Source organism: Bubalus bubalis, chromosome 8 (genome assembly GCF_019923935.1).
Source record: "Bubalus bubalis isolate 160015118507 breed Murrah chromosome 8, NDDB_SH_1, whole genome shotgun sequence".
In the NCBI taxonomy this organism is placed as follows: domain Eukaryota; kingdom Metazoa; phylum Chordata; class Mammalia; order Artiodactyla; family Bovidae; genus Bubalus; species Bubalus bubalis.
The window spans coordinates 55,315,451-55,338,476 of record NC_059164.1 but is presented as its reverse complement, the minus strand read 5'-3'; the positions used below and the strand labels follow the sequence as shown (position 1 = coordinate 55,338,476).

General features: G+C 40.1%; 1 long non-coding RNA gene across 1 annotated transcript in view; it reads left to right on the top strand.

The window, feature by feature from the left end:
* LOC112586489 overlaps positions 1-20,051 on the top strand; it is a 51,963-nt gene extending 31,912 nt beyond the window's left edge. Inside the window, exons 3-4 of the long non-coding RNA XR_006552779.1 lie at positions 15,099-15,193; positions 19,993-20,051. This is a non-coding gene — a long non-coding RNA (uncharacterized LOC112586489). The remainder of the gene's footprint in view (positions 1-15,098; positions 15,194-19,992) is intronic.
* Positions 20,052-23,026: the final 2,975 nt, after the last annotated feature.

The following is a 23,026-nucleotide window of genomic DNA, read 5'->3' as shown; positions in this document are numbered from 1 at the left end:
AAGGCTTTCTCTGCATCTATTGAGATAATCATATGATTTTTATTTTTCAATTTGTTAATGTGGTGTATTACATTGATTGATTTGCGGATATTGAAGAATCCTTGCATCCCTGGGATAAAGCCCACTTGGTCATGGTGTATGATCTTTTTAATGTGTTGTTGGATTCTGATTGCTAGAATTTTGTTAAGTATTTTTGCATCTATGTTCATCAGTGATATTGGCCTGTAGTTTTCTTTTTTTGTGGGATCTTTGTCAGGTTTTGGTATTAGGGTGATGGTGGCCTCATAGAATGAGTTTGGAAGTTTACCATCCTCTGCAATTTTCTGGAAGAGTTTGAGCAGGATAGGTGTTAGCTCTTCTCTAAATTTTTGGTAGAATTCAACATGCTCATTTTTTAAAAATGGGTTGCTTGTTTCTTATTGATCTGTGATTATATGTGTACCCATATCTCCTTCTAGTCTGTGGGTTGCCTTTTTTTGTCTTAACTGTGTCTTTTGGTGAATATATATTTTTACTTTCAATAAAGTCATATTTGTCAATTTTATTTTATTCTTAGCACTTTGTATGTTCTATTAAAGAAGTCAGCCTCTTATCCTGAAGGCATAAGAATATTTCCTATACTGTCTAAATATTTTATTGATTTGCCTTTAAAAATCATTTCTGACCATTGTGGGACTACAAGTACAAACCAAACAAGGCTTGTAGGGACATTATTTAGTAAAAGTGGAGTGTCTTAAGTTTGATGAGTCAAGGGCTCAAGCAGTTTTTACTTAAACAGAAAGTTATATACTCTAAAGTTCAGAAGAAGGAAGATATAAATAACATTTTTAGAAACAATGGTAGTTCATCCTGGCAGCTGTGAGCTTTGTGATTTTCCACTTAATTGGATTGAAATATTCCTGAGTGTAGTCAAGAATGAGTTGCTTGGGCATGTCAGGAATGTCAGTCCAGCTTCACCAAAAACCATCAGTGGGGGGCCAAACACCTCACACAGAGGAAGAAGGGCTTTGAACTTGCAAAAAAGGCAATCATCTCAACTAAGAAATATATGGTTGGAGAAAATCATAGTCCTTGTTCTTTTCCATTCAGCTGGAGTTTTATCTGAATCCTGGTGTGTTTGAGACTTAACAGAAAATAAAACTTGAGTCATTTACTTGAGAGATAAAAGTATTAAAGGAAATCATTTTTACTATTACTTAAAGTGGAATCAATTCTACAATTTGGTTTCTTTTTCTTTTCTTTTTTTTACAACTCCTGTTTTACACTTTCAGTTAGTAATACTTTCATGTAATAGCTAACAGATGAAATAAAAGTATATATGTTATGAAGATGGATATAATGGTCTCACTTGCCTTGTTAAACTAACTTTCTGTTAGTTCAGACAAAATAGTCCAGTGCTCTCAGTTAAAGAAATTAATAATGGTTCAGTTCAGTTCAGTCACTCAGTCGTGTCTGACTCTTTGTGACCCCATGAATCGCAGCACACCAGGCCTCCCTGTCCATCACCAACTCCCAGAGTTCACTCAAACTCATGTCCATAGAGTTGGTGATGCCATCCAGCCATCTCATCCTCTGTCATCCCCTTCTCCTCCTGTCCCCAATCCCTCCCAGCATCAGAGTCTTTTCCAATGAGTCAACTCTTCACATGAGGTGGCCAAAGTACTGGAGTTTCAGCTTTAGCATCAGTCCTTCCAATGAACACCCAGGACTGATCTCCTTTAGAATGGACTGGTTGGATCTCCTTGCAGTCCAAGGAACTCTCCAGTCTTCTCCAACACCACAGTTCAAAAGCATCAATTCTTCGGCACTCAGCTTTCTTCACAGTCCAACTCTCACATCCATACATAACTACTGGAAAAACCATAGCCTTGACTAGATGGAACTTTGTTGGCAAAGTAGTGTCTCTACTTTTTAATATGCTATCTAGGTTGGTCATAACTTTCCTTCCAAGGAGTAAGCATCTTTTAATTTCATGGCTGCAATCACCATCTGCAGTGGTTTTGGAGCCCAAAAAAATAAAGTCTGACACTGTTTCCACTGTTTCCCCATCTATTTCCCATGAAATGATGGGACCAGATGCCATGATCTTAGTTTTCTGAATGTTGAGCTTTGAGCCAACTTTTTCACTCTCCACTTTCACTTTCATCAAGAGGCCTTTTAGTTCCTCTTCATTTCTGCCATAAGGCTGGTGTCATCTGCATATCTGAGGTTATTGATAATGGTTAGAATGGTCACAATTCCTGGAAAAGGGCAAGACTTGAACTGAATCTTGAGTAGGTTTAATTTTAGTCATTTGAAAGGACTTGAGTAAAGAAATGATAGCAGTGTGAATTACTAGGCTGGGTTCTTGATGGGTGGGGGATGGTGGGAACATTCAAATTTAAGTGAGGCCTGATTTGGAGGGCATCAGAAACTAGGGAGAGGGGTGTGGACTAGATACATCAGGAAATGGGGAAAACTGTTAGAGAAATTGAAGAGTGATGAAAGCATTGTTTAAGAAAGGCTTACTGTGCAGTTGTGAGTGGAAGGAACAGACATGGTGAGATTCCGTGAAGGGCAGGCCAGCTGAGGATTGATCATGCGGACTGCACAGGGGCTTTCAAATCAGAAAAGCCTGGCTGTGTTCCCAACTCTGCCATCTAGCCTCTCTAAGCCTCCTTTTCCTGGTGTTAACCAGTAATCTTTTGCTGGCAAGTGATTGAATCTCACTTCAATCTGTGTTAAAACAAAAGGTATTGTATAGTAAACTGGATTAACTCCCAAAGCTGAAGGAAAGCTGAACAGTCAAGCTAAGGCAACTGCAGGAACTCAAGAAATGAAACTAGAGATTTAAAACCACCAGGATTCTCTCTTCCTTTTTGGGGAAGAGGTGTAAGCAGATTTCACTATGAAGTAGGGGATGTGATAACTGGTAACCGTTGCTCTTCCTGGTTTCTTCACCAAGAGAAAAGGACTCTTTCTAGAGCCACAGTTCTAAGTTTTGAGAAAAAAAAAAAAACCTAGCTTATGACCTTAGGCAGGTTCCTTAACCTTTGTGTGCTTCTGTCTCCTTATTTGATAAAGTGTGAAAATACTAGGCCCTGGGATTTCTTTGGAAGGAATGATGCTAAAGGTGAAACTCCAGTACTTTGGCCACCTCATGAGAAGAGTTGACTCATTGGAAAAGACTCTGATGCTGGGAGGGATTGGGGGCAGGAGGAGAAGGGGACAACAGAGGATGAGATGGCTGGATGATATCACTGACTTGATGGACGTGAGTCTGAGTGAACTCTGGGAGTTGGTGATGGACAGGGAGGCCTGGCGTGCTGCGATTCATGGGGTCGCAGAGTCGGACACGACTGAGCGACTGATCTGATCTGATGGCATAGTGCTGTTATGAGGATTAAATACCTTAAAATATTGAAACCATTTGGAATAGTTGCCAGCACAAAGCTATCTTAGTTGTTGTGTCGTTGTCATTGGCTCATCCCCAGCCCATCATTACAGTTCCATGGTTGACCTAGACATGCCTGGGGGGAGGGTTAATGAATGTTCTGTTGTTGGGAGTGGGGTGGGGTAGGAATAATGCCCCAAAGGACTATAAGAGAGAGGAAAGTGGTCCCAGGCAGGCAGAAACAATAGCTCTCCTCCACCCCTCATTTGTAAAAGCTTTACTCTATAATGTAACTTTTAGAATTAACAGTCGTGCATGTAAAGTGCCTGTCCCATCTCAGGCCTTTAAGAAATGTCGGCTATGCAATCTGCACATGAAAAAACCAAGGAAGGCCTGGACTGGACACCAGTTATGGGAATTAATGAAATATTTTGAAGGAAAATCAGATAGACTTGGATTGGTTTGTGGATTGTATTCATGGTGGACATAGATTGACACATGTTTTATCTTTTGTCTGTGCTTTACAGCAAAGAGCAGTCATATCCATGTACATTGCATTAAAAATACAGGTTTCGATACTTTGTCCTATGGGTGGGAGGGTTTCCCAGTAAGAGGTGCATCCTGCAGTCTCTCCAGCTGGGTAGTATTCAGTCTATTTTAATAGAATCAGGCTTTAGCCTCCTGCTGGTCCCCTGGGACCTGGGTTATAGTTTCTTCTGTTGTCGGGTCCCAGCAGACAAGGTAGTATCTATGGTTGGCCAAAGAAAGAATGCGAATCCAAGCAAGTTGATGGGAAAGGAATCTTGTTTTTATGAGGCTCATGGGGGTGTTGTGGCTCTCCCCAGTTGCTACCAGACCTCCCAGACATTTGCTCTTTGCTCCACACCAACATTCACATTATTCAAAATGCAAACCAACATTTATATCATTATATTTCATGATTCACAAATTTGGGTCTATGGGCTTCTACTAATTAAATCAGCACTCTTGAGGTTGTGTTTTTAAAAATCCATTATATGGTGCATTGAGAAGGGAAATTAGGCCCAAGAGTGATAATCCCAGTCCATCTCCAGGCTCAGAAATGAGAGAGAGGCCTAAGTCAAAGAAGTGACTTCGGGTCAGAAGTGGGCTTCGGGTGAGAAGTAGGAAGCTGTCTTCATTCCAAACCCTTCGGAATGTGCAAATAAGCATGTGAAGATCTTTGTGTATATGATGTGCTCAAAATGAGCACAAAAAACTAGATTTCAGCAAAACTTACCATTGTGACATAGCTCTGAAAAAAAAAATGCATGTGAAAGAAGTTGTGTAAGGCCCTGATTTGACATATATTATCCTTACCAAAAAGAAAAAGCCTAGCATTGAAACATGTACAATATCATATAAGAAACGAATGGCCAGTCCAGGTTTGATGCAGGATACAGGATGCTCGTGGCTGGTGCACTGTGGGATGACCCAGAGGGATGGTACGGGGAGGGAGATGGGAGGGGGGTTCAGAATGGGGAACATGTGTACACCCGTGGCAGATTCATGTTGATATATGGCAAAACCAATACAATATTGTAATGTAATTAGCCTCCAATTGAAAATAAGTAAATTTATATTAAAAAAAAAAAAAGCCTAGGAAGAGAACGAGGCAGAAAAACTGAACTTGTGCTTTGTCCTACAAGGGCCTGGCAGACCAGAGGGAATTAAAGAAAGGAGGTTGGGAACGAAACAGGGAAAGTCAAATGTAGGGGGCAGAAAAAAAAAGCTGCAAACACTTGTAAAATGGGAGATTGTGAGGTATCTTTGCTTTAAGTTGATATTCTCTAACATGCAGAGAAGTAAAAGAGGAGTTACTATTTGAGATGTTTATTTGCCCTCATGTTAACTGTTTATGACACTCATTGACTAGAGTATTATTTGACACACAAAATGCCTAGCTTGTACTTAATCTTTCTCATTTCTTTACAGTCTTAATAATCCCCAGGGCTGCCACATACACACAGTTCACCCTGGCCCTCTCCACACACTTGTGTATATATGTATAAATATAATACCTCTTTTAGAGAAGACGAAAACAGTGCTGATCACACTCATTTTGGGGGTGTGCCTGTGGAACACTTAGCTCATTTACTTAGTTACCAGTTTCATGTGAACTTTATGATTAATGCATCAGTTCACTTTGGAATTCAAGGCTTCTATATAAATTAGCTAATTGTATTGACCAAATGAATTAATAATCACAGTCACCATCCTAATTAATCAACAGCAGCAGAAGCAGTAGCAGAAACTATTTCCAGCTCTCTACTATTTTATAATTGACAAAGCACTCTCACAGATTTATCTTGTTTGATAAATGAGCCTGCAGTGAGTGCAGCATGCCTTCAACTGGCTCTTTATGTAAAGAAAATGATACATCCATGCTTTTTTCACAACCACAGAGCTCAACTCTGTTCCAAAGCCTATTTGAATAAAAAGCTTCAGTTCAGTTCAGTTGCCCAATCATGAATTACTCTTTGCAACCCCATGGACTGGGAAGCATGCCAGGCTTCCCTGTCCATCACCAACTCCTGGAGTTTACTCAAACTCATGTTCACTGAGTCAGTGATGCCATCCAACCATCTCATCCTCTGTTGACCCCTTCTCCTCCTGCCTTCAATCTTTCCCAGCATCAGGGTCTTCTCCAATGAGTCAGTTCTTTGCATCAGGTGGCCAAAGTATTGGAGTTTCAGCTTCAACATCAGTCCTTTCAATGAATATTCAGGACTGATTTCCTTTAAGATTAATCGGTTGGATCTACGTGCAGTCCCAGGGACTCTCAAGAGTCTTCTCCAACACCACAGTTCAAAAGCATCACTTCTTTAGCACACAGCCTTTGTTATGGTCCAACTTTCACATTCATCTATGACTACTGGAAAAACCATAGCCTTGACTAGACAGACCTTTGTTGACAAAGTAATGTCCTGCTTTTTAATATGCTGTCTAGGTTGGTCATAGCTTTTCTTCCAAAGAACAAGCGCCTTTTAATTTCATGGCTGCAGTCACCATCTGCAGTGATTTTGGAGCCTAAAAAAATAAAGTCTGCCACTGTTTCCACTGTTACCCCATCTATTTGCCATGAAGTGATGGGACAAGATGCCATGATCTTAGTTTTCTGAATGTTGAGTTTTTGCCAACTTTTTCTTACATGGACCAAATCACAATCACAACACAAGTACCATGATTTAATTAATATTAGAGACAGGATGAGAGCAGTTTAACATCCATAACTACAGTAGCCTGCCTGCTGAGCACTGGACTGTTCACAGAGAAGTACACCCGGCTCCAGTGCTGCTGAAGAAGAAATGGAATGATTCCAATGATGCTTGAAAAATGTTGTGTGTTTAGCACTCTTTCCTTTTGTGATTAATTTATGGCTGATTATCATTTAAAAACAGTTTTTGGCATGATGTTTCCTCACAAGTTTGCTGTTGTTCAGTCACTAAGTCATGTTAGACTCTTGGTGACCCCATGGACTACAGCACACCAGGCTCATCTGTCCTCCGCTCTCTCCCAGAATTTGCTCAAATTCATGTTTATTGAGTCGGTGATATCTGTCTAACCACTTCCTCCTCTGTCACCCCCTTCTCCTTTTACCTTCAGTCTTTCCCAGCATCAGGATCTTTTCCTCTAAGTTGGCTCTTCACATCAGGTGACTAAAGTATTGGAGCTTCAGCTTTAGCATCAGTCCTTCCAATGAATATTCAGGGTTTATTTCCTTTAGGCTTGACTGCTGACCTCCTTGCAGTCCCAAGGGTCTCTTGAGTCTTCTCCAGCACCACAATTCAAAAACATCAATTCTTTGGTACTCAGCCTTCTTTATGGTCCAACTCTCACCACTCTAGTGAGGGTTAATTGATATAATGGCACCCCACTCCAGCACTCTTGCCTGGGAAATCCCATGGACGGAGGAGCCTGGTAGGCTACAGTCCATGGGGTCGCTAAGAGTCGGACACGACTGAGTGACTTCACTTTCACTTTTCACTTTCATGCATCGGAGAAGGAAATGGCAATCCACTCAAGTGTTCTTGCCTGGGGAATCCCAGGGACAGAGGAGCCTGGTGGGCTGCCGTCTATGGGGTCACACAGAGTCGGACACGACTGAAGCAAGTTAGCAGCAGCAGTAGCAGCAGCAGCATATATTTACAATGTACACGTTGATGAGTTTTGACATACATGTGTTCTTGTGAAACCATTAGCACAACCAAGATAATGAACATATCCATCACTCTGAAAATTTCCTCAGTGCCCCTTTGTAATTCCCTTCCCACGGCCCCCTCCCTAGAAAACCACAGGTCTGCTTTCTGTCACCACATAGAAGTTTGCATTTTCTAGAGTTTTATATGACTGGAATAATACAGCATGCACACTTTTGGTCATGTTCTTTCACTTAGCATAAATAATTTGTCCATGTTGTTACAGTGTATAAAGAGTTCTTTTCTTTTTTTTTTTTTTTGCTGAATTGTATTCCATTAGGTAGATAATCTATAATTTGGTTATCATTCTCCAGTTGATGGACTTTTAGTTTTTTCTAATTTGTGTTCTTACAAATAAAGCTGCTATGAACATTTACGTACAAGTCTTGGTATGGCTGTAGTCTTTCAGTTATCTTAGGAGTAGGATAGCTGGATCATATGGTAAGTGTATGTTTAACTTTTTAAGAAACTACCAAACTGTTTTCTAAAATGGAAATCAAGCAGATTGTTTCAATACAAACATTTCTTCAACATAAATTTTAATTTGCGACTGTTTGAAACAGTTGATTCCTGGTATGTTGGTGTGTATTGTTCAAACTAATTAATACAATTAGTCTTAATTGAGTTGATGTTTTAAAATTTTTGATTGACATGCTAAAGTTTGCTCCAATAGATTTTTTTTTGATCTATTGAGAGCTAATATGCTGAATATGGTCTCATTATCCATTTGCAGCATCCATTTCATTGCATGGGATGTCGCACAAATTTGTCAGTCATTTGCTCTACTACTTCTTCCCTTGTTTATTTTGAGGTTAATAGAATTTTTTAGGATTTTCATTCTATGGAAATTTTAGTTATAAATACAGATTAAATGAAACTGGGGGTCTCGGAAAAAGATTCATTTCTGATACACATCTCCTTAGAAACAAGGAGTGACCAAGTTTGACACACAAGCTATAGAACATATAGAGAGTTGAATGCAAATTTACAGATGCTTGTCCCCAGCCCTGCTTTCCTACTCTTTGGGGCTTACTTCCCTTAACATGAAAATGGATATTATCCCCATTCCATACATGAAACCAACTTCCCAAGTGGCTCAGTGTGAAAGAATCTGCCTGCAATGCAGGAGATGCAGGACACACTGGTTGGATCCCTGGGTGTGGAAGACCCCCTGAAGTAGGAAATATCACCCCAGTATTCTTGCCTGGGAAATCCCATGGACAGAGGAGCCTGGTGGGCTACAGTCTATGGGTCACAAAGAGTTGGACACAACTGGGTATGAGTGTGATGCCTGGAACCAGCAACCCTGCCCCTTTACACGTTGCTGGAGATTTGGGGGCCTCTGTTCCCTTGTTTTAAGCTTCTGCTTCCTCTGAACTCTTGCTCTGTCTCCTGTGTCTTGCCTTTTGCAACTGGTTTCTTCCATCTTCCCCACATCAACATAGATATGAAGCAGCTGGCTTTTCTTCAATACAGACACAGGGCTCCTGTCTATTGCAGAGTAGTATTGCAGCTTTGGGGACACAGAGGACATAGGAGGAAATGTTAGTTGCTCAGTCATGTCCAACTCTGTGCAACCCCATCGACTGTACCCTGCCAGGCTCCTCTGTCCATGGAATTTTCCAAGCAAGAATACTGGAGTGGGTTGCCATTCCCTTCTCCAGGGGATCTTCCTGACACAGGGATCGAACCTTGCTCTCCTGCACTGTAGGCAGATTCTTTACTGTCTGAGCCACCAGAGATTGTTTCGCAGCACAGCAAACAATTGAATAAAAAATTGAACATTTTTTTTGGAGGTCTTTAATGATCTGCCTTAGACAATTTTTGCCTGACACCATGTTGTTGTTCTCCTCACTGTTTCTCCAGACCTTCATCAGTCTTCCCTTCTCTCAGCTATCTAGAACTTCTTAATACCTAAAGGTTTTCAGAAGTGCCTATATTTCCTTGCATAGACTAGAGCAGTGCCTTTCAGTATGCACATGGATCACCTGGAGATGGTGTTAAAGTACAGATTCTGATTCAAGTGTCTGGAGAAGGAATGTTGCATTTCTAACAAGCTCCCAGGTGATGTTGGTTCTGCAAGTCTAAGGGCCATGCATTTAAGAACCACTGGCCGGGAACATTCAACTCTGGTCTCTATCCATTTCTGAGCATTTGTCTATTTCAATGGTTTTCAGCTTGGGTCACTTCCCCGCCTGCCCGCCCCACCCCCATTTTTGGTTATCAGAACTGAGGGGGGAGTGTAACTTTAAAAATTATTTTGTGTCTTTTTTCCTTCTTTGTAAATGAAGTGTTTAGAACAAAGGCTGTCATATGGTCAACATCCAATAAATGCCATGTTGTCATTAATTTTCTTTACTACTGAGGCAAAGAGGTGGTAGGGATTTTTTGGTGAATTTGGGAAGAGCTACAGAGAAGGAAGTAGAGGGGAGAATAATTCTTTTCTCTTTTGAAGAGAAAAGAATAATTTGCTATATATCCTTTTTGTTACAACAACTCTACTAAAAATAATAGGACAAAATTCTATGCGGTTAATAATTATGACTACCAATACACAGCTTCAGGCCTCTTGAGTCAGCATGAAAGACAGTCCCTTTGCTTTAGGAAGAACTTGAGTCAGGATCAAGAATAGTCCAAATAGCTAAAGGAGAAAAATGTGGGAAGGCTTTCATTCGACATTACTCAACATAGTATGTACTGAACACAGTGATAGGTGCCGGCAATGCAGTGATGAGTAAGATGACAATGTCTTGTCCTCTGAAACTTATTTATTGTTCAGTGAAAAAAACAGAAAAGAAAGCAAGCAATTACAGTGTGTTAAGGACAGGGTGATTAGAGAGCATGCATTTTGTGTTCAGCCTAGGATTTATTATGTTTTTCTGAAAATGTTGAAGGAAAATGTTCTGAAATTTTTGATGGTAACAACTGTAAGGGAGAAAGTTGTTGCTATTAAATACCCTATTCTTTTAAAATTCTTTATTTATTTATTCTTGGTTGCATTGGGTCTTCTGGCTGTGTGTTGGCATTCTCTAGTTGAAGCCAGTGGGGGCTGCTTTTCCTAGGTATGCAGGCTTCCCATTGTGGTGGCTTCTCTTGTTGCAGAGAACAGGCTCTAGGCATTCGGGCTTCAGTAATTGTGGGTACAGGCTTAGTTGCTCAGTGGCATGTGGAATCTGCTCACACCAGGGATTGAACCCACGTCCCCTGTGTTGGCAGGCAGATTCGTATCCCTTATTGCATCACCAGGAAAGTCCAAATATCTCTTTCTTAAGATTTCACATGGGCCATGCTCCTTTCCTGCAGACTCCAGGTGGAGCATGTGACTTCCCCAGGAGTCCCCACCAAGCTTGCCCCCTCAGCATTCCTTCACTTCCCACCCTATGCCAAGGGACAGGTTGGGAAGGAGGCATCTGTGACAATTTCCTGTGGCCATGAAAAGTGGTTTTGGTTAACTTTGTGAGGATCCTGTGAAAGTAATGGACTAGTTGTTCTCTGTTAATGAGATTCCAGAGAAGATGGAGAAATGGCCTGAGGTTCTTGAAGAATTGTGGCCAACTAGCTTCACTGTTCACCTTGTCCTCTCGTTCCTTCACTCCTGAGCCAAGTCTTAGCATCTCCTTTTTGCTCCAGAGTACAGGTTGTGTATCTCTAGTACAACAAAGACTTACATCTGCACTCTAGCTCAGCTCCATGCCCTAGTCCTGAACAGGCTCACGTATCACCTTACTTGATCCATACCTGCCTCCTTTCATTTAGAAAAGCCTTCACAGAACTGACTTAACACCATGCCCTCCCTTGGTGATTTTCTCCCTTTGGTGATCAATGCTTTGGCCATATGAAGAGCTTTGTGTATGTGTGTGTGTGTGTGTCTTTTTAAGGAACCACTACTAATACCGTATCTATTGCATTACTCAGTAAAGATCAGTGTGATTATTTTCCCAGAATTTACTGCCAGACAAGTAATGGCCTCTGGAGAAAATAGTATACATAGTTACAGCTGCAAAGCCACCTGCCTCAGCTGCAAGGAAGTTCAGAGCTCAATTTAGTACTTAGGCAGAGGATGACATCATCCTCAATTTCCTTTATTTCTATTAATTTATACTCTGTCTTAATTTTATTTCCCTGTGTATATGTGTACATGCCTTTTCTATAAGAAGACTGGATTCTTTTTATGAAAGTAGGAAAGATATAAATTCTGTATTTATTTTTAAAGTGATAATGTATTTGATAATGTCTACCATTTTTAAAGTCATCCAGGCTCAAATTTTATCCTCCTCTCCTCTCCTAAAGATATGTCACATCAATTTCTTTTTTCTCTAGAAAATCTTTATAGTCATTTTCCCCCTCTCCATCCCCATTGCTCCTGCTGAAGTCCAGGTTCTTACCATATTCCACTGGGTTATTACAACTTCCTTCTATCTGACTGTTTGGTCTTAAGTGTACCTGTCCCCTGAATCTAGCCTCAATATCCATGTTCAGTAAGTGCTAATTTCATCATGCTACTCATACGTTTAAAAACTTACAATGATTCTCCATTTGTTTGCTAAGTTTTACTTTTGCCAAACCCCTTGGCCATATCTTGCTTGCTTGTCTCTTATTTCCTTTTAACTCCTGTTATCCAAACTCGCTTCTTGTTTAACTTGTTCCCTACCACCCTGTACCTATCTCCAAACCTTTCTCACCAAGGATGCTTTCCTCCCCACCCTCCCCTTGTCAGCTGTAATGTCTTTTTTTTTTTTTTTAAGTAGTATTATTTTAACAAGTGGCTTCAGAGTTTCTCTTAGGAAAAGAATCATCTTTGTTTAGGAAACATAAAAGCTAAACTTTAATAAGTTGCTTGGAGTGAAAGATGGAATATTGAAGGCTTAGGTGAGAAGCAGGTAAGGCAGAAAAGGAGTACCTGATGTCTCTGCGCTAGAGATGAGCAGAACTAAGAACGGGAAGGAACAGAAGAGGGTAAAGGGCAGGCTAAGCAGAAGGTGAAGGTCTTAAGAACAACAGAGTTCAGTATTGAATTTGAAGTTCTTTGCTGTGATGGAAATACCCTCCTGGTTTTCTCCAGACTTTGCTTTCACTTGCTTTCTAAGCACAGGCCTAATAGGAGGGTTTCCTGATAAAAATCACAGAAATGAGCTGTTTCTCACTTGACTCAGTGCAGAACAGAAGATTGTTTTCTTTTGAACTAGATTTAAAGCTCCTCGATGGCAGAAATGACACATTAATTTCTTTGAGGTTCTTGACAAGGTGAGGCAGAGAGCTGAGAAATTACCTACCCAATTTACTAGTTACAAAACTTGCCCTCAGGTAGATGTGATGAACAATTCCCATGGATATTTACAACTGGCAGAGTAGATAACATACCCACGTGTTAAGAGGAAAGTAAACTGTAAATCATGTTTTTAGGAAGTGAGCTACATTGTTCTCATTTACAGAAGAGGTGAGCAAACATTTTCTGTTAAGGGCCAGATGGTAAATATTTTTGTCTTTGTGAGTGATAATAATGTCTTTGTCACAAGAACTCAAATCTGTGTTGTAATGTGAAAGCAGCCATACACAGTAAGTAAACAAATAAGCATGGCTGTATTTCAATAAAACTTTATTTACGGACACTGTAATCTGAATCTCATATATTTTCATGTCTCATAAAAGATTATTCTTCTTCTGATACTTTTCAACAGCTTAAAAAGGGCTTCCCTGGTGGCTCAGATAGTAAAGAATCTGCCTGCAATGCAGGAGACCTGGGTTCAATCCCTGGGTTGGGAAGATCCCCTGGAGAAGGGAATAGCTACCTACTCAGTATTCTGGCCTGGAGAATTCCATGGACAGAGGAGCCTGGCAGGCTACAGTCCACGGGATTACAAAGAGTCAGACACAATTGAGTGACTTTCACTTTCACCAGCTTAAAAATGCAAAAACCATTCTTGTGGGCTATATAAAAATAGGTGACAAGCCAGATTTGTCACTGAGACCTTGGTGGGTAACCCCCAATTTAGAGAATCTATCTTGTTTGCTCATGTGTTTTATGAAGTAAGCTCTTATTTTAAAAAATCTACACTCAAAGCTCTTATTTTTTAAAAATCTACACTCCACTCTGGGGATTCCATGCATAATTTTGTTGGAAAAGTCTTCCTGCTTAAGAAAAAAAAAGATATGAGAACTCTTAATAATGACTTAGACCATTATCAAATGGTTTTATTTCCCATGAGTCACTATTAGAACTGTGAACTGTGCATCAGAGCAAGAAAATATAAATGATTCAGACACGTGGTATGAGAGAGAACATATGTGGGGCATGATTACCTAGGCATTTGTATATTTGATGGTCACCTTTCATACACTGGGTTTTTTTTCCCAAATCTCTAGAGCAGTTGGAGACAGTTTCAATTAACCGTATGTCCATTTGTGTCTTTGCCAGTCTTGGAGAACTTAAAATGTATCTATGTTAAATTTGTACAACATCCCTGAGCTTGATATTTGATGACTTTAGGAATATTATGTAAGTTTTTAAGACAAAATTCAAAAGACTATTTTGGCTTCAGACTGGAAATAATGCAAGATTGTAGTTTTCTTACAGAAATTCTTAAAGTTAGAGTTTGACTTGCCTCAGGAAGAAATTCATAATTCAGAAATTTCTGTTTGCTTTTTGGAAACCTAGAGAAGCTTGAGTCTAACTCATATACTATCAAATTTTTTTTTTTTTGCATTTTCTCCCCCAGGAGTCATTTAACTATAAAATCTCATTAATCATTTTCATAAAAGGATCACAATATACAGAAGAGATTATTGTAAACATTTTTAAAAAATCATTCTAACTCATGTTACATTGATTATACCCTTGACTCACTGTAGTTAGAGTACATTCTGTTCTAAATTTGTCCCAAAGGGCTAGAGAGAAAAAAAAAAAGATAGAAAAGGATCATGGTACCAGAAAAGCGAATACACTTCCATAAACCCATAGAAAAGAGGCATAGGTATGCTCATGCCAAATAAATGTGCATGTCTTAGGACCAAATATAACATGAATCATAACCCGATTCCCGCCCCACCCCAGTGTATATCAATGTGATTTGCCTTCTTATTGCTATATTGGATTATGTTTAGAGAAGGTAACAATTTCATCCAGTTTAAATATTTTCTTTTTTTCCTATTATAAGTAGCATTTACTCTTTTTGTGTTAAAAATGTATGGAGTTCATATCACATTTAAAATAGCCAAACAGTAAAGAAAATGCGAAGAGTTGACTCATTGGAAAAGACTCTGATGCTGGAGGGATTGGGGGCAGGAGGAGAAGGGGATGACAGAGGATGAGATGGCTGGATGGCATCACCAACTCGATGGACGTGAGTCTAAGTGAACTCTGGGATTTGGTGATGGACAGGGAGTCCTGGCGTGCTGCGATTCATGGGGTCGCAAAGAGTCGGACACGACTGAGCGACTGAACTGAAAGAAAATTGAGGCAAGGAAAGAAAACCGTTACATTTGGCTTATTAGAATTGTCTTTCTTCTAGATTTTTGTGGTCTCTGTACATCCCTCACACTATCATTGTGGCAGAACTATCAGAAAGACATACTTCATCTTCTAACAAGATGTATTCAGATCTAGGTATGTACACTTAAAGGGGGGGGGGGGGTAAATGTTAACTGGATAAATGTTGATTCTGAAGCAATTAAAGCCAATGATAATTGAATAAAGATGGGCATGTGTAAGGTTTCCAGCTAGGAGCAAAGCTGCCAGAAATCTCCACAGAAACAAAAGACAGGTTGGCTCCTAGCTGTGATGATGTTTAGTGTGTCAGTTCAGTTTTGAAAATCCAATCAAATTAACTTGTAAATAAGTAAAATTATGATTTGGTAGGTTGACTTTTTAACCTTTGTTTAAACCAGTTTTCTATTCCTTAGTTATAATCTGTGTATTAGAAAATAATACAGTGATTAGAAGTGAAAGGTTATGAATGATAATAAATCAAAGAAAGAAAGAGAGGGAGACAGACAGGAAGAGAAAATAAGACAGACCTTGAGAAAAGGAAGAAAGTCCCTTACGTGGGCTTCTGAGAATGACTGGATGATCTTTCCTTCCCCTACTATCTAGATTTCAAGATAAAATTCACTCAGTTGAAGAGTGAATTCAATTTTCAGTTTACAAGCTTGCCAAGCAGATTACTAAACAGCTTGGGGGATTGTTTGTTTGTGTTTATGTTCTCAGGCAATGCTAGAATTAATTTTAATTGTACATAGTTAGATTCGAGGGGTGTTAAGTGTTAAAACCACAAATGCAATGCTTTTGATAGTTTCTGCCTACTCCCACCATGATCCCTAAGTAGCATATTTGGGGAAAATAAATATGTTTCTAAAGTTTAATAATTATTTCAGAAAATTTCCCTAGTTAAATCTTAGTCAATCATAGTCAAAGATAGGCATCACCAAATTATGGCTCATGGGTCAAACCTAGCCAACTATCTGCTTTTATAAGGTCCAAGAGTTAAGATAGCTTTTTATATTTTTAGATGGTTGAACAAAATTGAAAGAATATTATCACAAATAGTTTTTACATGAAAATAATATGAAATTCCAATTTCAGTGTTCACACTAAAATATACTGAAACTTTGGTTTGAAAATCTGTGTTCCAATGTCTATTCATCATTTGTTAATAGGTTGTCTATGGCTGCTTTTACACTGCAACAGCAGATGACTAGTTGAGACAGATACCTTATGATCACAGAGCCTAAAATATTATTTACTTCTGGCTCTTTTTAGGAAAACTTTGCCAATCTTTACTCTAGAATAATCATGTCCACAAACCATGCATGTAAGTTAAGGAAAAGATGAAGAGGGAAAAAAAGCCCAGTTATTGAATGATACAGCAAATGTAAATTGATCTTAGGCAAGTCAGTATCTCTGGTCTATAGTTGCCTGGCCAAGAGATTGTATATTAATGGAGGAAATTAGAGTGGAAGACTATAAGTATCATAAGGTTTAGACTAGATCTAGAGTTTATTTGTATAAAATGGGAAAGACTAGAGATCTCTTCAAGAACATTAGAGATACCAAGGGAACATTTCATGCAAAGATGGGCTCAATAAAGGACAGAAATTGTATGGACCTAACAGAAGCAGAAAATATTAAGAAGAGGTAGAAAGAATACACAGAACTATACAAAAAAGATCTTCATGACCCAGATAACCATGATGGTGTGATCACTCACCTAGAACCAGACATCCTGGAATGTGAAGTCAAGTGGGCCTTAGGAAGCATCACTATGAACAAGGCTAGTGGAGGTGATGGAATTCCAATTGAGCTATTTCAAATCCTAGAAGATGAAGCTGTGAAAGTGCTGCACTCAATATGCCAGCCAATTTGGAAAACTCAGTAGTGGCCACAGGACTGGAAAAGGTCAGTTTTCATTCCAATCCCAAAGAAAGGCAATGCCAAAGAATGCTCAAACTACTGCATAATTGCACACATCTCACATGCTAGCAAAGTAATGCTCAAAATTCTCCAATCCAGACTTCAACAGTATGTGAACCTTGAACTTCTAGATGTTCAAGCTGGTTTTAGAAAAGGCAGAGGAACCAGAGATCAAATTGCCAACATCTACTGGATCATCAAAAAAGCAAGAGAGTTGCAGAAAAACATCTACTTCTGCTTTACTGACTACGCCAAAGCCTTTGATTGTGTGGATCACAAGAAACTGTGGAAAATTCTGAAAGAGATGTGAATACCAGACCACCTGACCTGCCTCTTGAGAAATCTATATGCAGGTCAGGAAGAAAAGTTAGAACTGGACATGGAACAACAGACTTGCTCCAAATTGGGAAAGGGGTATGTCAAGGCTTTATATTGTCACCCTGCTTATTTAACTTATATGCAGAGTACATCATGAGAAATGCTGGGCTGGATGAAGCACAAGCTGAAATCAAGATTGCCGGGAGAAATAGCAATAACCTCAGATATGCAGATGACACCACCCTTATGGCAGAAAGCAAAAAACTAAAGAGCCTCTTGATGCAAGTGAAAGAGGAGAGTGAAAAAGTTGGCTTAAAACTCAACATTCAGAAAACAAAGATCATGGCATCTGGTCCCATCACTTCATGGCAAATGATGGGGAAACAGTGGAAACAGTGAGAGACTTTATTTTGGGGGGCTCCAAAATCATGCAGATGGTGACTGCAGCCATGAAATTAAAAGACGCTTGCTCCTTGGAAGAAAAGCTATGACCAACCTAGACAGCATATTAAAAAGCAGAGACATTCCTTTGCCAACAAATGTCTGTCTAGTCAAAGCTATGGTTTTTCCAGTAGTCATGTATGGATGTGAGAGTTGGACTATAAAGAAACCTGAACACCGAAAAATTGATGCTTTTGAACTGTGGTGCTGGTAAAGACTCTTGAGAGTCCCTTGGACTGCAAGGAGATCCAACCAGTCCATCCTAAAGGAAATTAGTCCTGAATATTGATTGGAAGGACTGATGCTAAAGTTGAAACTCCAATACTTTGGCCACCTGATGTGAAAAACTGACTCATTGGAAAAGACCCTGATGCTGGGAAAGATTGAAGGCAGGGGGAGAAGAGGTTGACATGAGATGGTTGGAGGCATCACCGACTCAATGGACATGAGTTTGAGCAAGCTCCAGGAGTTGGTGATGGACAGTGAGGCCTGGCGTGCTGCAGTTCCTGGGGTTGCCAAGAGTCAGACACAATGGAGCAACTGAACTGAACTGAACTGAAAGTTTATTTTGTATATATAATGGGATTGGCACTGGTTTCAGTTCCATCTGTGGGATTTCACCCTTCTTCACTAGAACTTGTGCTGGTTTATAAACAGCCACAGTTACATAGGTGAGGCTGCCTTATAGACAGTGATATAAATGTCAAGAATTAGGATATAGTTTAAATATATCCATCCACCAAAAACAGCTAATAAGTAAATGTGAACACTCCCTGGAGAGTCTGGAAGGATGGGAAGGCGAAAGGGCATATGTGTTTGGTGGGACAAGAGAAAGAAATGGAGCTAAATTTGCATTTTTTTTCATAATGGGAAATCAATAGATGATGCCTAAAACAAACCCTTCCCCCAAATCAAGAAACAACAATACTAATATATTGTTAGATAGAAGTTGATAATGGCCAAAAGACATCTAGAAAAGATTAACATGGCTGCCTCTCTGGAGGGGAAAATGGAGTGACTAGGGGCTGTATTTTGATCTTGTAGCACTAGTTGAGTCTTAAACTGTGTACAAGTATAGTCCTGACAAAAATTAAAACTTAAAAAATTTAGTTTTACCTGGCTTTGGAATGGAAAAAAAAATAGCTAATAAATGATCTCTAACTTCTTTTGATTGTGTGCCATCAGCAACAAAATTTATGGAACATGGTTCTCATTCTTTTTTAAAAATAACTTTCAAAAGTTATTGGAAGTAGAGCTGCTATAAACATTTGTATACAAGGTTTTATGGACGTATGCTATCATTTCTCTTGGGTGTACACCAAGTGAGCCAGGACTTAAACTGGAAGTGGGGAGTTTACTTTTCCCTCTGAGTGATACTTCGTTCTATGAGCTGAGTGCTCAGTGGAGGGAATGGAAGTAGCCTCAGGTCTTCAGCTTGCCTGTCCTGGCTTGGAACCTCTGATATATAAGCTACCAATGAATCATGGCAAAGGGGATGTGGGCCTCAGCATTCTTAACATGCTATAACTAAGGCAGAGCCTGCATCCCACTGGTGGGTGATGGGTGGAAGAAGAGAGGCCCCACTTCTCAGCCGCATTCACTCATTCACTCGGAACAGGTATGGCGGCAGGATGAGAAATGTTGACATTGGGCTTCTCTTGGCTGATGGCCTCTAGCTGGGCCCTGAGGGGAGAGGGAGCCCTGTGCGTCTGCACCAGTCTGCAGAGTTTTTGTGTCACTGAACTGGGAGAGAATAGTAGAGAAGTAAACATTGGTTCAAATATCACAGTCTCTGTTGTTACTAAGTTTCAGTGGACTTTGAATTCTCTATTTGCTGTGTATCCTTCAGACCATTTCCCATGACTTTGTGGTTGTTTTTGTTTGTTTTAAATAATTTTCACCAGTTTCACTAGTGAAATAGAAGTTGGTCTATGGAACTCCTTACAATATCTTGCTGGAAATAGAATTTAATTTTAGTTAATTGGAAATCACACTCATGCACACATGTGTATACATACATAGATGCTTTACTAGTATATTATGCATGTTATAAGTAGGTTACTATATACATTTTTGAATGATAAAATTATTTCAAATGAACTTTTTAGAAGGTACTTTGTATTTATTTGTGGTACAAAGTATCTCACTGTTCTTTTCAGAAGTCTTATAAGTGATTATAATGATACTAATATTTTTAGTGAGAGTAGTTTGATTGAAATGCTTCTTTGTTTTTAAAGTCCTGATTTTGACAGAGGAGCTAAGATGGCAGAGGGGTAGGACGGGGAGAACACTTTCTCCCCCACAAATTCATCAGAAGAACATTTAAACGCCAAGTAAATTCCACAAAACAGCTTCTGAATGCCGGCAGAGGACATCAGGCACCCAGAAAAGCAACCCATGTCTTCGAAAGGAGGTAGGAAAAAAATATAAAAGACAAAAAAAGAGACAAAAGAGGGAGGGACGGAGCTCCATCCCGGGAAGGGAGTCTTAAAAAGAGAGAAGTTTCCAAACACCAGGAAACCTTCTCACTGCCGAATCTGTGCCGAGCCTTGGAACCGCAGAGGGCAACATAACAGGGAGGAAAAATAAATAAACAGTTAAAACCCGCAGATTACGAGCCCTACAGTAACTCCCCCAAGTGAAGAAGCAGGGCAGATGCCTGCATCCGCCATTTGCAAGTGGGGGCTGGGCAGGGAGGCCCGGCGCGGGCTGCATTGCAAGGATCTGGCCTGAATACCCTGAGCGCTATCTGAGTGAAATAATTTGGTCTAGCAAACCAGACTGTGGGATATCTACCAGGCAAAAAGCCAGCCCTAACCTAAGACACCACCAGGCCCATGCACAGAACAAAGGACTGTACAGAGATAGCTGGCTACAGACCATCCCACTCTGGTGACAGGCAGACAGAGCTGGAAGGGGGCAATCGCAGCCCCAGAGAGACATTATCTACAAAACTGTAAGCAGGCTTCTTTGCTAACTAAAACTTCTTGGGAGTCTGGATGGTCAACATCTGCCTGAGAAGGTGCACCAGTTGTACACCTAGGTAACTGAGCGGCAGGGAGGCGATAAGTTGCAGCAATCGCGCTGGCCAAACACCTTATCACCTGAGCTGCTCGGACCTGGGAAGGGCACAAAACACAGGCCCAACCGAGTCTGCGCCTCTGAGGACTACCCGAGTGCCTGAACCTGAGCAGCTTAGACCTGGGAGGTGCAAGCAGCTCAGGGCTGGCCACAGATGGTTCCCGGTGGAGCAGCCTAGATCCTGAGCAGTGTGGGCAGGGAGGCTACACGTGCCTTGAGCGGGGGCAGACCCAGTGTGGCTGAGGCGCTGCAAGCACATGCAAGTGTTATTTGTTTGTAGTGTCCCTCCCTCCCCACAGCGCGACTGAACAAGTGAGCCTAAAAAAAAAAAAAGTGACTGAACAAGTGAGCCTAAAAAAAAAAGAAAAAAAGTGTCCACCACTGTCCCCTTTGTGTCAGGGCGGAAACCAGACACTGAAGAGACCAGCAAACAGAAGAAGCTATAACAGAGGGAACCGCCTTGGAAGCTACAGGCAATAGATTAAAACCCTGTGGTTAGAACTGAATACATAGGAAGGGGCCTATAGATCTTGAGAAATATAAGTCCGACCAAGGAACTAGCCGAAAATGAACTGACCCCACAATACCCAAAACAAAACCAGAGAAAGTCCTAGATATATTTTTACTATTTTTATGATCATTCTTTCTTTCTTTCTTTTTTTTTTTAATTAAAAAAAAATTTTAAGTCCTCTATTTTTCCTTTAATTTTCACTTTTATAACCTACTATTACTTTGCAAAAAAAAAGACCCTATTTTTTTTTAAAAACAAACTTCATATATATATATTTTTTATAATTTTTGTGACCTTGTTTTTTTTTTTCTTCTTTTCTTTAACATTGTATTTTTGAAATTCCAAACTCTACTCTAGATTTTTAATTTTAGCTTTTTGGTATTTGTTATCAATTTTGTACCTATATTTTCTTTATAATTTTTGCGACTTGGTTTGATTTTGTTTGTTTGTTTGTTTTTTTCTCTCTTTCTTTTTCTTCTTCTTTTTTTTAACATTGTATTTTTGAAATTCCAGACTCTACTCTAGATTTTTAACTTTTGCTTTTTGGTATTTGTTATCAATTTTGTACCTATATTTTCTTTATAATTTTTGCGACTTGGTTTGTTTTTTCTTTTTTCTCTCTCTTTCTTTGCCTTCTTCTGTTCTTTAACATTGTACTTTTGAAATTCCAAACTCTACTCTAGATTTTTAATTTTTGCTTTTATGTATTTGTTACCAATTTTGTACCTTTAAGAACCCAATCTTCAGGACCCATTTTTCACTAGGGAGCGAGATTACTGGCTTGACTGCTCTCTCTCCCTTTGGACTCTCCTTTTTCTCCACCAGGTCGCCTGTGTCTCCTCCCTAACCCCTCTCTACTCTACCCAACTCTGTGAATTTCTGTGTGTTCCAGATGGTGGAGAACACTTAGGGAACTGATTACTGGCTGGATCTGTCTCCCTCCTTTTCATTCCCCCTTTTATCCTCCTGGCCACCTCTGTCTCCTTCCTCCTCTTTCTCTTCTCTGTATAATTCTCTGAACATCTCTGAGGGGTCCAATTGTGGAGTGTACATAAGGAAGTAATTACTGGCTAGCCCGCTCCCTCCTCTGTTGATTCCACCTCATCTCATTTGGGTCACCTCTAACTCCCTCCTCCCTCTTCTCTTCCCATGTAACACTGTGAACCTCTCTGGGTGGCCCTCACGGTGGAGAAACTTTTCATCTTTAACCTAGATGTTTTATCAGTGGTGCTGTATAGAAGGAGAAGTTTTGAAACTACTGTAAAAATAAGGCCGATAACTGGAAGCAGGAGGCTTAAGTCCAAACCCTAACTCCAGGGAACTCCTGACTTCAGGGAACATTAATTGACAGAAGCTCATCAAATGCCTCCATACCTACACTGAAACCAAGCACCACACAAGGGCCAACAAGTTCCAGGGCAAGACATACCAAGCAAATTTTCCAGCAACACAGGAACACAGCCCTGAGCTCCAAGATACAGGCTGCCCAAAGTCACCCCAAAACCATAGACATCTCATAACTCATTACTGGACACTTCATTGCACTCCAGAGAGAAGAAATACAGCTCCACCCACCAGAACACCGACACAAGCTTCCCTAACCAAAAACCTTGACAAACCACCTGTACAAACCCACACACACCGAGGAAACGCCACAATAAAGAGAACTCTACAAACTG